General features: G+C 44.0%; 1 long non-coding RNA gene across 1 annotated transcript in view; it reads right to left on the reverse strand.

Annotated features, from left to right (window-relative positions):
• The window catches only part of LOC135229340 (uncharacterized), a 203010-nt gene extending 198894 nt beyond the window's left edge, over nt 1-4116 (reverse strand). The window contains exon 1 of the long non-coding RNA XR_010320120.1: nt 4010-4116. This is a non-coding gene — a long non-coding RNA (uncharacterized LOC135229340). The remainder of the gene's footprint in view (nt 1-4009) is intronic.
• Between the last annotated feature and the right edge of the window lie 11078 nt (nt 4117-15194).

Consider the following 15194-nt stretch of genomic DNA (forward strand, 5'->3'; position numbering starts at 1 on the left):
CAACCCTAACACCCTAAATGCCAAAACCCTAAACACTAACACCCTTAACCCCAACCCCTAAACCCTAAACTTAAACGCTAAACCATCTAACCCTCTAACCCTAATACCCTAACACTAAACCCTAAACCCTAACCCCAGCCCCCAGCCCTAACCCTCACTTTAAGCCTTAAACCCTAAACCTTAAGTCCTAAACCCTAGGCTCTAAGCCCTAAGCCCTAAACCCTAAGTCCTAAAACCCTAAACTCTAAGCCTTAAGCCCTAAACATAACCCTCTAACCCTAAACCCTAAAACCTTACCCCAGACCCATCCCACACCCCTAAACCTGAACCCCTAAACCCTAGCCCTAACCCCTAACCCTAAACCTCTAAACCATACCCCTAATCTTCTAACCCTAACCCTCCAACCCTAACCCTCTAACCCTAACTCTCTAACCCTAACCACAACACCAACCCCAACCTCTGAACTCTGAAACCCTAACCCCCTAACCCTAAGCCTCTGAACCCTAAGCCTAAACCCTCTAACCCTAAACCCTAACCTTCACCCCCTCACACCCTCACCTTCTCACTCCCTCACTCTATAATCTTCTCAACCTCTAACCCCTTCACCCTCTAACCCCTCTCTCTCTAACTCCCTCAATCTCTAACCCCCAAACCTCTAACACCCACCCTCTTACCCCAAACCATATATCCCAAACAAACCCAACACCAACTCCAACCCTAAACCTAAATCCTGACCCCTAAAACCTAACCCAAACCCTAATGACTAAACCCCAAAACCATAAACCCCCAAAACTGTAAACCCCAAACTGCAACCCCTAACACCTAACCTGTAAATCCAAACTCTAACCTCAAACCCTAAACCTAAGCCTAACACCTAACCCCAACAGAAAAACCCTAACCCAAACCCTAACAACCCTAACCCTAACAACCCTAACCCTAACATCCCTAACCCCAAAACCCTAACCCCAACCCCTAACCCCAAACCCTAACAACCAGAACTCTAACAACCCTAACCCTAACATCCCGAACCTCAAACCCTAACCCTTTTTGTTAGCAGCCGTAGCACTTAACCACTAGCCACCAGGGTTTCCATGAGCAGTCACAGGAATAGACATATGCACACCCGTGTTCACTGCGACATTATTCACAGTAGCAAAAAGATGGAAACAACCTCAGTGCTCGTCCACAGAGGAATGGATAAACAAACTACGGTACATACACACAGTGGAACACTACACGACAATGAAGACCAATGATGAATCTCCGAAACATCTCACACCATGGATGAATCTGGAGCGCATCATGCTGACTAAGTCAATCACAAAACGACATATACACTAAGAGACCACTATCATAAAAACTCATGAAAACATTTACACACAGAAACAATCCTTGATGTTCACCAGGCAGACGGAGAGTGGGTAGAGAAAAGCTAACTAAACAATAACCAAAAAAAACAAACCCACCGCCGTCGAGTCGACTCCAGCTCATAGAGACCCTATAGGACAGATTAGAACTGCCCCATAGAGTTTCCAAGGAGCGCTTGGTGGATTCGAACTGCAGACCTTTGGTTAGCACTGGTGGGTCTTAACCACTATGCCATCAGGGTTTCCAACCAAACGACAGATATGTGGTAACTCTGGTGAAGGAAGAGACGGTACACAAGACTGGGAATCAACCTCAGCCTCACTCTAACCCTAACCATAACCCTAAACCACTTGTGCCCTAGCCTAGTAACCCCAGCCCTAACCCCAGCCCCCAGCCACCTAAAACCTATACCCCTAAACCTAACTCCCAAACCTCTAACCCCCCAACCTGAACCCCTAACACCAAACCCTAACCCCTAATCCTCTAACCCTTCTGCATCTCTGGGCCTCTCGACTCTCCGTCTATTTTCTCCCTCCAAATCCTACTAACACTCAGTGGAATTTTGAAGTTTCAGCTGTGCTTTGCTTCTTGTTGTCTCCACCGGTCCCATCAAGGCACTGCATCATTTATTTGCTCTGCTTCACTATTGAGTTCCAAAACCATGGCTTAGAATCACCTGACACTGAACCTCAGCGATTCAGCGCAAGGCCGCGAGAGGGCGTGCGCACCGCCGGTTCTGTTCTGCCCACCAGACCCTCCGAGCATGGGAACCTCCTGGACCTAAGACGGGACGAACTGGGTACCCCTCCAGTGGCGACAGCAGAAGCTTTTCTTCCCGAGGGACCCAACGCCCCAGGGCGCTCTCTCAATACTCCCATTAATGCTATGATTATCCTAACCCACTCCTTCTGCGAGACCTAGTGGGTCCTCGACCAGGCCCAGCCTTCAGGACCCGCACCCCCCTGCTGTGGTCATGTACAGGAACCTGCAGGGCCGCTCCCTCCCCGCCCAAGCTCTGCCCCTCCACACCCTGATGCCCTGCAGGCCTCTACTAGGTCCCCGCCCAGGGGAGAGTTGTCGCCCCGCACGGGGGGGGGGGGGCACGAGGAAACATTCGGAAACCACCCCCCAGGCACGAAGCCGACTGCCCGTATTGAGACCGTGTGAGCAGGGCTGCCCCGCCGACTGGAGCCTGCAGGGCATCACTCACGTTTGTCAGCTTCTCACTGCCCTCTGGGCTCAGGGTCCCAGAACAGCCAATCCCCTCCCCGGGGCGGGGGGGCGGTCCGTCCGCAGGGGCTGGAAGATCGGGTTGGTGCCCATGGCCGGAGCACTTAAAACCCTTAGAAACCCTCATAAACCGTCAGCTCCAGACCTTCAAATGTCAGCCCGAGAGACACCTAATCTCCAACCTAAAAAAAAAACCACACCTGTTGCCATCGAGTCAATTCTGACTCATAGCGACCCTATACGACAGAGTAGAACTGCCCCACAGAGTTTCCAAGGAGCGCCTGGTGGATTCAAACTGCCGACCTTTTGGCTAGCAGCCTTAGCATGTAACCACTACGCCACCAGGGTAACCCACTGAACCCACTGCCACCAGGGTAGAGGCTCCAAATCCCACCAGTTTGAGGAACCCTCAAATCCCCTCAGCACCAGAGACCGCGTCCACAGCTACCGCTACACAGCGCCGCACAAACGTTTAAGTTAACAAACAATATGGGCGCTCAGGACCCCTTCCTGCTACCCCCACCCCCGCCACCCAGAGGGGGAGCGGGACCCGGCATCCACACTGTTAACAGACACTGAATCGCTGCTGCTTCCACAAGGAGTAGGATCCCCGCGCTGCTCCACAGATTCCCAGGACCCCTTCCTTTGCAGATGGGGCCGGGGCCGCGCCGACGCCCCAGCCCCGAGAGTAGACCAGCCGGGCGTGGGTGCGGGCGCGGGGTGCCTCAGCCTCCCAGGCACAGCGCCCAAAACAGTAAGGGGCAGCGGGGCCTTGGGCGGGGGATCCCTCTCTCCCCGCCCCTGGCACCCTACGGAGTCTGGTGGGGGTGGGACGACGAACGGGGGCGAGTGCCCCGTCCTCAGTCTGGAGTCTCACCCCCCCCGGGCGAACTCTGGGCCTTGGTTTCCCCCCCTGGCAGAGGGAGCAGGTGGGGGGCGGGGGGGCAGGCGCCCATCACCCAGCTTGGCCCGCAAACCCGCCCCGGGCAGAGGAGGGACCTGGGCGCAGCCCTGGACACGGCCTTTCTCCCCAGGCCCTTCAAGCCCCCAGGCCCGAGGGCACTCCGCAGCTGGATCCCGCGGCTGGACCCCGCCCCCGCAAATCCATGGGGATGCAAATTTCGGAGACCAGCTGCGTCTCCCGGGCCAGAGGCTCCCTCTCGCAGCCCTTAGAGTGGCTGCGTCCGCCCGCCCCCGCGCCGCGTCCGCCCCAGGGGATCACTCGGGACGGGGTACGCCGGAGGGGGCGATGCCAGCTGCTAACCCAACGTCCGGACTCTCCAACCTCTGGAGCCCACGGGGTGCTGGGACTGGGAACCGCCCTCCTGACGCCTTCCCTCCACACCTTCGAGGGGCCGGGCTTCTTCAGTCTGGGAGCGGGTCCCTCCACCCACCTGCCGGAGTTTCCTACCTTTCAGAAACCACGGCACGGAAAGCAGCACGAACACCGTCCGCTCTAAGGCGCGCCATTCCGCCCGGGCCCCTCACCACCCGTCCCGGCGCTTCCGGGAGTAACTGGCTGGACGGTGAGGAACATGGCTGCCGGCCCCGCCCAGCGGCCCGGGTATGGGGCGGGCGTGGGGGGGTTGGGCCTCCAGAGGGGAGGGTGGGGTCTAGAAGCAAGGACAATGCCAAGGTGTGTGGGGTGAGGAGACAGGAGAGGGCCCTCTTGCGTGCAGAGTTAAGTATTGGAGGTGCAACGGTTAAGTGCTTGGCTAACTGAAAGGTGGGCCGTTGGAACCCCCAGCTCAGGGGTTGAAAAGATCTGAAGATGGGCTCCCGTAAAGATTCTAACCAAACAAAATCCGAACCAGTTGCTATTGAATCAATTCCGACTCATAGTGACCCTATAGGGCAGAGTAGAACTGCCCCATAGGGTTTCTAAGACTATAAGTCTTTACAGAAGCAGACTGCCATGTCTTTCTGCAAATAACTAACTGGTGGATTCGAACTGCCCACCCTTTGGTTAGCAGCCGAGCTCTTAACCACGGTGCCACCAGGGCTGCGCCATAAAGACTGCAACCTAGGAAACCTTGTGAGGCAGTTCTAAGTTGTCATACAGGGTTGATATGAGTCAGAATCTCCTGATGGCACACAACCATGATTGTACTAAGAAAAATTCCTCCAAGCATCTGCCTACATGACCCCTGAAGCACATATGCATGCACGCTATCAAAGCAGTGCGGCCAAAGACAGGAAATTGGGATAGAGACATTATAGAGTGGACAGTGAAAAGTGATTTCTGAGGGGCGTGCAGCTCAAGCGGAGGAGGTAGCATACAACTAAATGCCCTTCTCCTTCTATTGTTCAATGGTCTTCAGAAAGAATGTGTCCCAGGAATTAACTGTAGCCCAGGAGAACTTGAAGACAGCAAATACAGAGGACCAGTCAGGATGCTTCTGCAGTGGTCAGGGTGAGCAGTGATGGTGGTAGTGCAGCTGGGAACAGTGGGCAGGCTTGAGGTGTACTTTGGAGCTTGAGCTGCCAAGAATTGCTGGTCAATCAGACGTATGGGATGAGGGGAATGGAGAATCAAAGGAGACTTCTAGCATTCAGGCTACCATGAGCCCATGGTCACCAGAGCCATTCTCTACCATGTGGAAAACCATGGAGGAACAAGCTTGAGAAAATGACCAAAAGATTTTTTTCTGTACATGTTAGATTTGGATGTCTGAGGTCATCCAAGTGTGGAGAACAGTTCCCAGCTGTGGATACCACTCTGAGGTAGAGTAGTTTTCTGGGTTCTAAGAATTTGAAGATCATCAGCCTATAGCTGATTTGAAAGCCACTGGTGGTGCAGTGGTTATGCATTTGGCTGCTACCAAAAGGTCTGCAGTTTGAATCTACCAGTCGCTCCTTGGAAACCCTGTGGGGAAGCTCTACTCTGTCCTATAGGGTCCCTATGAGTGAGAATCCACTCAATAGCGACTTTTGTTTTGTTTTGTTTTAATACTAAGCTCAGAAAAGTTGTGTGTCAGGGTTGTATTTTTTCACAATACTTATTCAAGCAGTTCGAATCTACCAGCCACTCCTTGGAAACCCTATGGGTCAATTCTACTCTGTCGTTTAGGGTCGCTATGAGATAGAACTGACCCAACAGCAATGGACTTAGAACTTGGACTTAGAGGAGCCCTTTCTTTGTCAAAGCTGAAAGTTTTACTTCATACTTTTTAAAAACTGCCATGTTTCATGCTACGTGGCTACACTTACAGGAGCATTTTTGGTGCTAACTTGACTTGTTCTTGGTGAAGGGCTCTGTATTCATTTTCTAGGGCTGCCATAGTAAATTACCAAAAACTCAGTGTCTTTAAAAAAACATATAATCCATACAGTCCAAGAAGCTGGATCATATGAAGTAGAAGGGGCACGAGGATTGGAGGAAGACTCATTAACAGCCTAGACATGCAGCATAGAGAGATAGTATTACTGAAAGTGAAGAGGACTTGAAGCACTTACTGATGAGGATCAAAGACTTCAGCCTTCAGTATGGATTACACTTCAACATAAAGAAAACAAAAATCCTCACAACTGGAACAATAAAAAAATCACAAGAAAGAGAGAAAATACTGAAGTCACCAAGGATTTCATTTTACTTGGATCCACAATCAACACCCATGGAAGCAGACTTTGAGAAATCAAATGACATATTTTATTGGGCAAATCTGCTACAAAAGACCTCAAAGTGTTAAAAATCGAAGATGTCACTTTGAGGACTAAGGTGTGCCTGAACCAAGCCATGATATTTTCAGTCGCCTCATGTGCAGCTAAAGGTGGACAATGAATAAAGGAGACAAAAGAACTGAAACTTGAATTATGTTGTTGGTGAAGAATAATGAATATACCAAGGACTGCTAGAAGAATGAACACACCTGTCTTGGAAGAAGTACAGCCAGAATGCTCCTTAGAAAGGTGGGTGGCAAGACTTGGTCTCGCGTCCTCTGGACATATTATCAGGAGGAATCAGTCCCTGGAAAAAGACATCGTGCTTGGTAAAGTAGAGGGTCAGTGAAAAAGACAAAGATCCTCAATGAGACAGATTGAGACAGTGGCTGCACCAGTGGGCTCAGACATAGCAATGAGAAAGGCCCAGGGCTGGGCACTGTTCCGTTCTGTTGTACACAGGGTCGCTATGAGTTGGAACTGACCCAACAGCACCTAACAACAACATCATAAACTCACTAGATCTCCTGGGGATAGAATGTCACATTCACTGTAGAATAGATAGAGTTTCTTTGTTTGTTTGTTTACCATATTTACTAATACTATGATTTACATTTGATAACTTCCACAATCAGTTGGATCGCTTTTCTTTGGAATGGACACAAACATGCATCTCTTGCAGTCTGTTGGCCAGGTACCTAGCTTACAAATTTCTTTGCATAGTGGAGTCGGCATGTACAGGGCTGCATCTGTTTGTTGAAACAACTCAGTGAGTATTCTGTCAGCTCCTGGAGCCTTGTTTTTCGCCAGTGTCTTCAGTGTAGCTTGGACTTCTTGCTTCACTACTACCAGTTCTTCATCATGTGCCACCTCATGAAACGACTGAAAGTTGACCATTTCTTTTGGTACTGTGACTCTGTGTATTCTTTGCATCTTTTGTGTGTGTGCTTTAAGTGAAACTTTACAAATCAAGTCAATCTCTCATACAAAAATTTGTATACAGCTTGCTATGTGCTCCTAGTTCCTCTCCCACTAATGAGACAGCACACTCCTTCTCTCAGCCCTGTATTCCCCGTGTCCATTCAGCCACTTTCTGTCCCTCTCTTCCTTCTCATCTCCCCTCCAAACGGGAGCTGCCCACATAGTCTTATGTGTCCACTTGAGACCAGAAGGTCACTCCTCACCACTATCATTTTCTATCCTATAATCCAGTCCAATCCCTGTCTGAAGAGTTGGCTTTGGGAATGGTTCCAGTCTTGGGCCAACAGAAGGTCTGGGGACCATGACCTCCAGGGTTCCTCTAGTCTCAGTCAGATCATTAAGTCTGATTTTTTTATGAGACTTTGAGGTCTGCATCTCACTGTTCTCGTGCTCCGTCAGGGATGCTCTGTTTCGTTCCCTGTCGGGGCAGTCTTCGGTTGTAGACGGGCACCATCTAGTTCTTCCGGTCTCAGGCTGATGTAGTCTTGGATTTACGTGGCCATTTCTGTCTTTTGGACTCATAATTACCTTGTATCTTTGGTGTTCTTCATTCTCCTTTGCTCCAGGTAGGTTGAGACCAATTGATGCATCTTAGATGGCCGCTTGATAGTGTTTTTAAGACTGCAGATGCCACTCACCAAAGTGGGATGCAGAATGTTTTCTTAATAGATTTTATTATGCCAATTGACCTAGATGTCCCCTGAAAACATGGTCCCCCAACTGCTGCCCCTGCTACTCTGGCCTTTGGAGCATTTGGTTTATTCAGGAAACTGCTTTTGGTTTAGTCCAGTTATGCTGACCTCTCCTTTATTGTATGTTGTCTTTCGCTTCACCTAAAATAGTTCTTGTCTACTATCTAATTTGCAAATATCCTTCTCCCTCCCTTTCTCCCCACCCTCATAACCATCAAAGAATATTTTCTTCTCTGTTTAAACTATTTCTTGAGTTCTTATAATAGTGGTCTCATACAATATTCGTCCTTTTGCAACTGACTAATTTCACTTAGCATAATGCCCTCCAGATTCCTCCAAGCTATGAAATATTTCACGGATTCATCATTGTTCTTGATCTGTGTGAAGTATTCCATCGTGTGAATGTACCACAATTTATTTATCCATTCATCTGTTGATGGGCACCTTGGTTACTTCCATCTTTCTGCTATTGTAAACAGTGCTGCAATGAACATGGTTTTGCATATATCTGTTCATATAAAGGCTCTTATTTCTCTAAGATATATTCCAAGGAGTGGGATTGCCATATCCTATGGTAGTTCTATTTCTACCTTTTTAAGGAAGTGCCAGATTGATTTTCAAAGTGGCTGCACCATTTTAAATTCCCACCAGCAGTGAATAAGTGTTCCAGTCTCTCCACAACCTCTCCAACATTTATTATTTTGTGATTTGGGATTAATGGCAGCCTTGTTGGAGTGAGATGGTATCTCATTGTAGTTTTGATTTACATTTCTCTAACGGCTAATGATTATGAGCATTTCCTCATGTATCTGTTACCTGCCTGAATGTCTTCTTCGTTGAAGCACCTGTTCCTATCCTTTGCCCATTTTTAAAATGGATTATTTGTCTTTTTGTTATTGAGTTTTTGCAATATCATGTAGATTTTAGAGATCAGATGCTGATCGGAAATGTTATAGCTAAAAACTGTTTCCCAGTCTGTAGGTAATCAGTTTACTCTTCTGGTGAAGACTTTGGATGAGCATAAGTGTTTGACTTTTAGGAGTTATCTAATTTCTCTTTGGGTACTTGTACATTGTTAGTAATGTTTTTGTTACAATCCCACCCTAATCCTCTTTAACATAAAATTACAATCACAAAATGGAGGACAGCTACAGAACACTGGGAATCAGGGCCTAACCAACTTGGTACACACATTTTGGGGGGGACATAATACAATCCATGACATCCACCTTTTAGTATATTTTGGGGACTGGCTCTTTTAGTCAGAAATAGGTTGAATAAAAGTGCTTACTTACCAGCAGTTTCCCAACAGTGTTGGTGACGGATCCCCAGTTGGATACACACAATCACACTGACGTCATTTGCGGTGCCTCAGCAAGTCCCACTTGCCTTCATAACACTGATCTCTAGAACAAAACACAGCTCTGTAAGCAAGTCAGTTAAAAATAAAGGCATTGGATATTGAACATCACTAAAGACATAAGTGCATATTGGTTCTGTGTTGGTTGCCGGAATCTAATTCTCTTGATTAATTCATATTTTTTGTAGATATTTTTCTTGCTCCATATACCCAGAGCTCTGTGTACATATAATGAACATTCTACACGTAGGTTTCTCACAAATATTACCCAATATCATTCATTTTTTTGACCATTCACTCAATGTTCAAGAATAAATTGAAGTATAGGAAATATTCTTACGGTTATTTAACTCTAAGGATGAAGAAATTGCATAGCGGGTCTTGGCTCCCTTTAGAAATTCTCTACCTGATGCAGTTCCACACAGCAACACGGGCCTTCATCTCAGCACAGGAAGAAAGACAGCTTTGTCTCAATATTTGCCACTGCTCTTCACCTTCTACTAAGGTAAAAACTCTTCAGCCTACCAAGAGCATTGTTCAAGAATTGGCTCCAAATCTCTCCTTGAAAATTACAGTGAAAAATCTTATAAAAATGTTAAGTTTTATTATTAGGCAAACCACTATTTCATCAAATCATCGTCTCTATATAAATTTTTCACCACTATGTTTTTTTTTTATGTGGCTTAAGACAACAATCAGGTGTGTAATAATGTGTATATCATTACATTTCAAATTATAAAGTGATGTTCCAATGGTTTAAAGAGTTGGAGGGACTATTGTGGCTAGGGAATACTGAATCAAAAAATATTTTGACATGAAAGTTTCAACAACAAATATGTTCCATAACTATAGGTGTACTTGTAGGTAAATGTTTAATGTAATAATTCAGATGGTTAAAAAAGACAAAAACAAATAAAAACACATTAAACAGCAGAATAAGTCGATAGATATCTATTGTCATGACAGATACAAACAGAAAACAAAGAATAAAAAATAAGTGCAGCAGAGGTTACCAGCGTTATGTAAAAGAGAGGAGCGTCTTGACACCGAAATAAAATAGCTAGATGCTTCAAAATGTGCATCCAGCAGCTTTTCCCTTTAGCAGGTGTTGCAATTTCTGATTTATTGGAATTAAACTAGTTGTCCATGTCATTCAAGTATTATTTTAATGCAATAAATCATTTTACAAGTCCCATGCTGTAGAAAAAATGCTTAAATCATTACATAAACATAGCTTTGCTCACAACTCTTCCCATTCTGAATGCATTACTTTTCCCTTTACCACTTCCTAAATAGCTGTGAAAATCTTCACAGTGCTGTAAACCCAAGTTCTAGTCCCACCACCATTTTATGTGATACTGATCACTGTGTGTCCCTGTGAAGTCTTTTTTTTTTTTAACATCCTATATATATATATATTTTTTATAGCACTATGGTCACTATTGTCGATTCAACATGTTTACTGCCTTATTGCGCTCTTTACCTGTTGTTGAAGCCTTGTTATTTACTTTTAAATGTCTTTCTTATTTCTCTACCTTAACACTTAAAACAGTGTTTCATTTTATTTGCTGTTGTTTTTTTCTTTTATTATATTCTCGTCCACTCAGAGTTCAGGCATGATTAAAAAGTAATTACATTTTTGTGGAGACAGAATGGGATTTAGAATCAAGTTTCAATTACCTGGGTTTTACTTCCTTCATTGACTAGCTGTATATCGGCAATACTTACTGACTATAAAACTTAATTTCAACATTTGTAAAACAGGTTACAATCTATCTATGCTTTTTTTAGATATATACATTTCTTTTTAATTTCAAAATATAAATTCACCAAAAATGATGTTAACATTTAGATTTTTCTTGTGTTAAAAAAAACTAAACCAAACCTGTTGTCATCAAGTTGATTCCAACTCATACCGACTCTATAGGACAGAGGAGAGCTGCCCCATAAGGGCTTCCAAGGAGTGGCTGGTGGATTTGAACTGTAGGCCTTTTGGTTAGCAGCCAGGTTGGAATCCGCTACATCACCAGGATTCCTTTCTTGTAATAAGTAAGATAAATTGATAAGCTTATATTCCAGCTATGTATTTAGTGCATGAAATATGTCAAAGAGAATTATGTAATGTTTAAAATTTTAAATGTAAATTGATCAAAAATTATAATAAATTCCAAATAAGTAAGATAAAATGATTAGCTCCAGTTCTCAGTAGGGGTTTAAATGCCTTTGAGACCAGTTGGTTCTCCTGTTTTCACCCATTCTCAATGGCACAAACTCAGCATCAGTCTCTGAATAGTGATTATGATACTAACACAGTAGACAGTCAGGAGTGGTTGGGCTACTATTTTCACATGTTTTGCTTGCTAATAGATTTAAATTATCTTTACTGTCTAATATTTCTTATCTTTTACTTTTGGAGAACGAAGTCAATTGTTCATGTCGTATTATGTATGGTACAGCCCAGAGTGTTTGTAGTGTTCAATACTTTAAATTTCTCACCACTTTCATCATTACTTTTTTGTATAGGAAACTCAGGAATCAAATAGGTATTTTATACTGTCCAGCAATGCTTACATTGTAAGTATAAAGTGGGAGCCATTATAACGTTAAGGGAAATATCATTGATACAATGTTGGCTTTTTAATTACGCAGATTTGTATTTGTAATCCCACTCTGCCCTTAATTGGCTGATGACTTTAAGTATGCTTCTTTACTTTCCATAGCCTTGATTTACTCACCCACAAAATGGGATGATGACCCTCATCTGGAAAGAATATACATATATATATACATATATATATATATACACACACATACGTATGAAACTTACTTCTGACAATGGATGAAACAAAGCCAATACTAACAAATATTGCTATTTCTTCTATCTGCCTTCTTTACTCACTCCAAGCTTCTAGACAGTTTGCTCAGATACATTTCCTTCCTTCCCGTCTTCTTTCTTTCTATGCTACCTCTTTTTGTTTCCCTTTCAGTTTCATTGTGAATTCACAAAAACTACGTTGAATTTCAGTGTTTATATGCTATTGGGGGTATGCATCTAAGTAAGCAATTTACCTTCCTGAAATTAAAATATAGATAATTCCTGCACTGCCTGCCTCACATGGCATGCGAAAGTTATTTAAAATACTAAGAAAATATAAATATGTTACTTATTATCTATTGAATCCATACATCAGGCTAGATAATTTAACTGTCATGTTGAAGTGATAAATTTATAAATATAGATATTAATATTTTGTTATTAATGTAAGAAGAGTAAGTTAGAAACCTAATATGAAGAGCAGGTGAGGATTTCAAAAGGATTGGTTCTCAGAAGGGTAGGACTAGAACAGTAATAATCAAACAAAATGTAAAATATGTTCATAGCAGGAACATACAGAAGGTTGCTTCTACAATGGTGTTTAAAATAGAATAATGTATATTTGATTAGACAATCATTTATGGGAATAAAAAGATTAAGAAAATTTATCCTTACCTGCAAAATCTTAGAACCAAAAAACCAAACCAAACCCAGTGCCGTCGAGGTGATTCCTACTCATGGCGACCCTATAGGACAGAGTAGAACTGCCCCATAGAGTTTCCAAGGAGCGCCTGGCAGATTCAAACTGCTGACCCTTTGGTTAGCAGCCGTAGCACTTAACCACTATGTCACCAGAGTTTCCACAAAATCTTAGAAGCAACAACATATTCATCATATTTCATCCAGAACATTCCTGATGTCCTGCAGTCATGCATTTGAACTCATTTGTGCAGAAACATTCATTTTTATAGCTACTTACCTTCCTGGTGGTTACATCATTGGCTCCTAAAGACCAGAAAAAGAACCAAATGCAATCTGGCTGTCTTGACTGGGTCCCAAAGAAGACTCTTAAAGTTAAACAAATGAACAGAAATATCTTAAACAAGCAATATCTTCTAGGTGCAACTGCTTGTGTGTGGCACGAGGAAAATAAACACTAATCAAGGTAACTTAATTCTCAGTGAAATGAAACCTCATATGGAAACATGGGAATTTTACTCTTCCTTGATAATTATATCATCTAGAATCATCTCATGTGAGATTTTTATCATAAAGGAAGGGTTCATGGAAAGGAGATGCCTGACTGGAGCCAGCTGTGGATTATTCTTAATTGCCTCTCCACTCTCACATTCCCAAAAGGAAGGAGGATATCAGGGCTTAATATGACTCAAGTAAAGCATGAGAAAATGGAATATGTTTACAAATGTCAACACAACTATTTGTAAAATAATTCGATATTTATTAAATCTTTTTGTGAGAAATGAAGTGGCTCTAATCAGACTTAAATAAATGGGTTGACTAATTTTTTTTTTGTTAATATTTGAATGTACCATGCAACTAGGTTGATGGAAGTTGTATATAAAAGTTATCCAAATCACTCAGTAGGATGATTTCGAAGAATCTGAAAAAAGTTAGGAAAATAAATTTGAAATACTGTGGCACTATGAGTCAACCAGAATTACAGAGCGTTCAGTAAATTGGAGTAAAAAAGAACTGAAGGTATCATTTTCAAATTGATTGTTGTTAGGTGCCATCAAGTCTGTTCTGACTCATAGCCAACCTATGTATCACAGAACAAAACACTGCCTGGTCCTGTACCATTCTTAAAATCGTTACTATCCTGGAGCCCATTGTCGCACCCACTGTGTCAATCTCTCTCTTTGAGGGTCTTCCTTTTTTTCCGCTGATCCTGTACTTTACCAAGCATGATGTCCTTCTCCAGGAACTGATCTTTCCTGACAACATGTCCAAAGTATGTAAGACACAGTCTCGCCATCCTTGCTTCTAAGGAGCATTCTGGTTGTACTTCTTCCAAGACAGATTTGTTCCTTCTCTTGGCAGTGCATTCAATATTCCTTGCCAACGCCACGATTCAAAGGTGTCAATTCTTTTTTGGTCTTCCTTATTCATTGTCCAGTTTTCACATGCATATTGGGCGATTGAAAACACAATGCCTTGGGTCAGGCACACCTTAGTCTTCAAGGTGACATATTTGCTTTTCAACACTTTAAAGAAGTCCTTTGCAGCAGATTTGCCCAATGCAATGCGTCTTTTGATTTCTTTCTTTTTTTTTTTTTAATTTTTGTTGTGCTTTAAGCGAAAGTTTACAAATCAAGTCAGTCTCTCACACAAAAACTTATATACACCTTGTTACATACTCCCAATTGCTCTTCCCCTAATGAGACAGCCTACTCCCTCCCTCCACTCTCTCTTTTCATGTCCATTCCTCCAGCTTCTAACCCTCTCTACCCTCTCCTCTTCCCTCCAGACAGGAGATGCCAACACAGTCTCAAGTGTCCACCTGATCCAAGAAGCTCACTCCTCACCAGCATCCCTCTCCAACCTATTGTCCAGTCCAATCCCTGTCTGAAGAGTTGGTTCCTGTCCTGGGCCAACAGAAGGTCTGGGGGCCATGACCACCAGGGTCCTTCTAGTCTCAGTCAGACCATTAAGTCTGGTCTTTATACGAGAATTTGGAGTCTGCATCCCACTGCTCTCCTGCTCCCTCAGGGGTTCTCTGTGTTCCCTGTCAGGGCAGTCATCAGTTGTAGCTGGGCACCATCTAGTTCTTCTGGTCTCAGGCTGATGTAGTCTCTGGTTTATGTGGCCCTTTCTGTCTCTTGGGCTCTTAATGACCTTGTGTCCTTGGTGTTCTACATTCTCCTTTGATCCAGGTGGACTGAGACCAATTGATGCATCTTAGATGGCCGCTTGCTAGGGCCGAAGACTCCAGATGCCAGTCTCCGAAGTGGGATGCAGAATGTTTTCTTAATAGATTTTATTATGCCTATTGACTTAGATGTCCCTTGAAACCATGGTCCCCAAACCCCTGCCCCGGCTACTCTGGCTTTCGAAGCGTTCAGTTTAT

The sequence above is a fragment of the Loxodonta africana genome, unplaced genomic scaffold (genome assembly GCF_030014295.1).
Source record: "Loxodonta africana isolate mLoxAfr1 unplaced genomic scaffold, mLoxAfr1.hap2 scaffold_236, whole genome shotgun sequence".
NCBI lineage: Eukaryota > Metazoa > Chordata > Mammalia > Proboscidea > Elephantidae > Loxodonta > Loxodonta africana.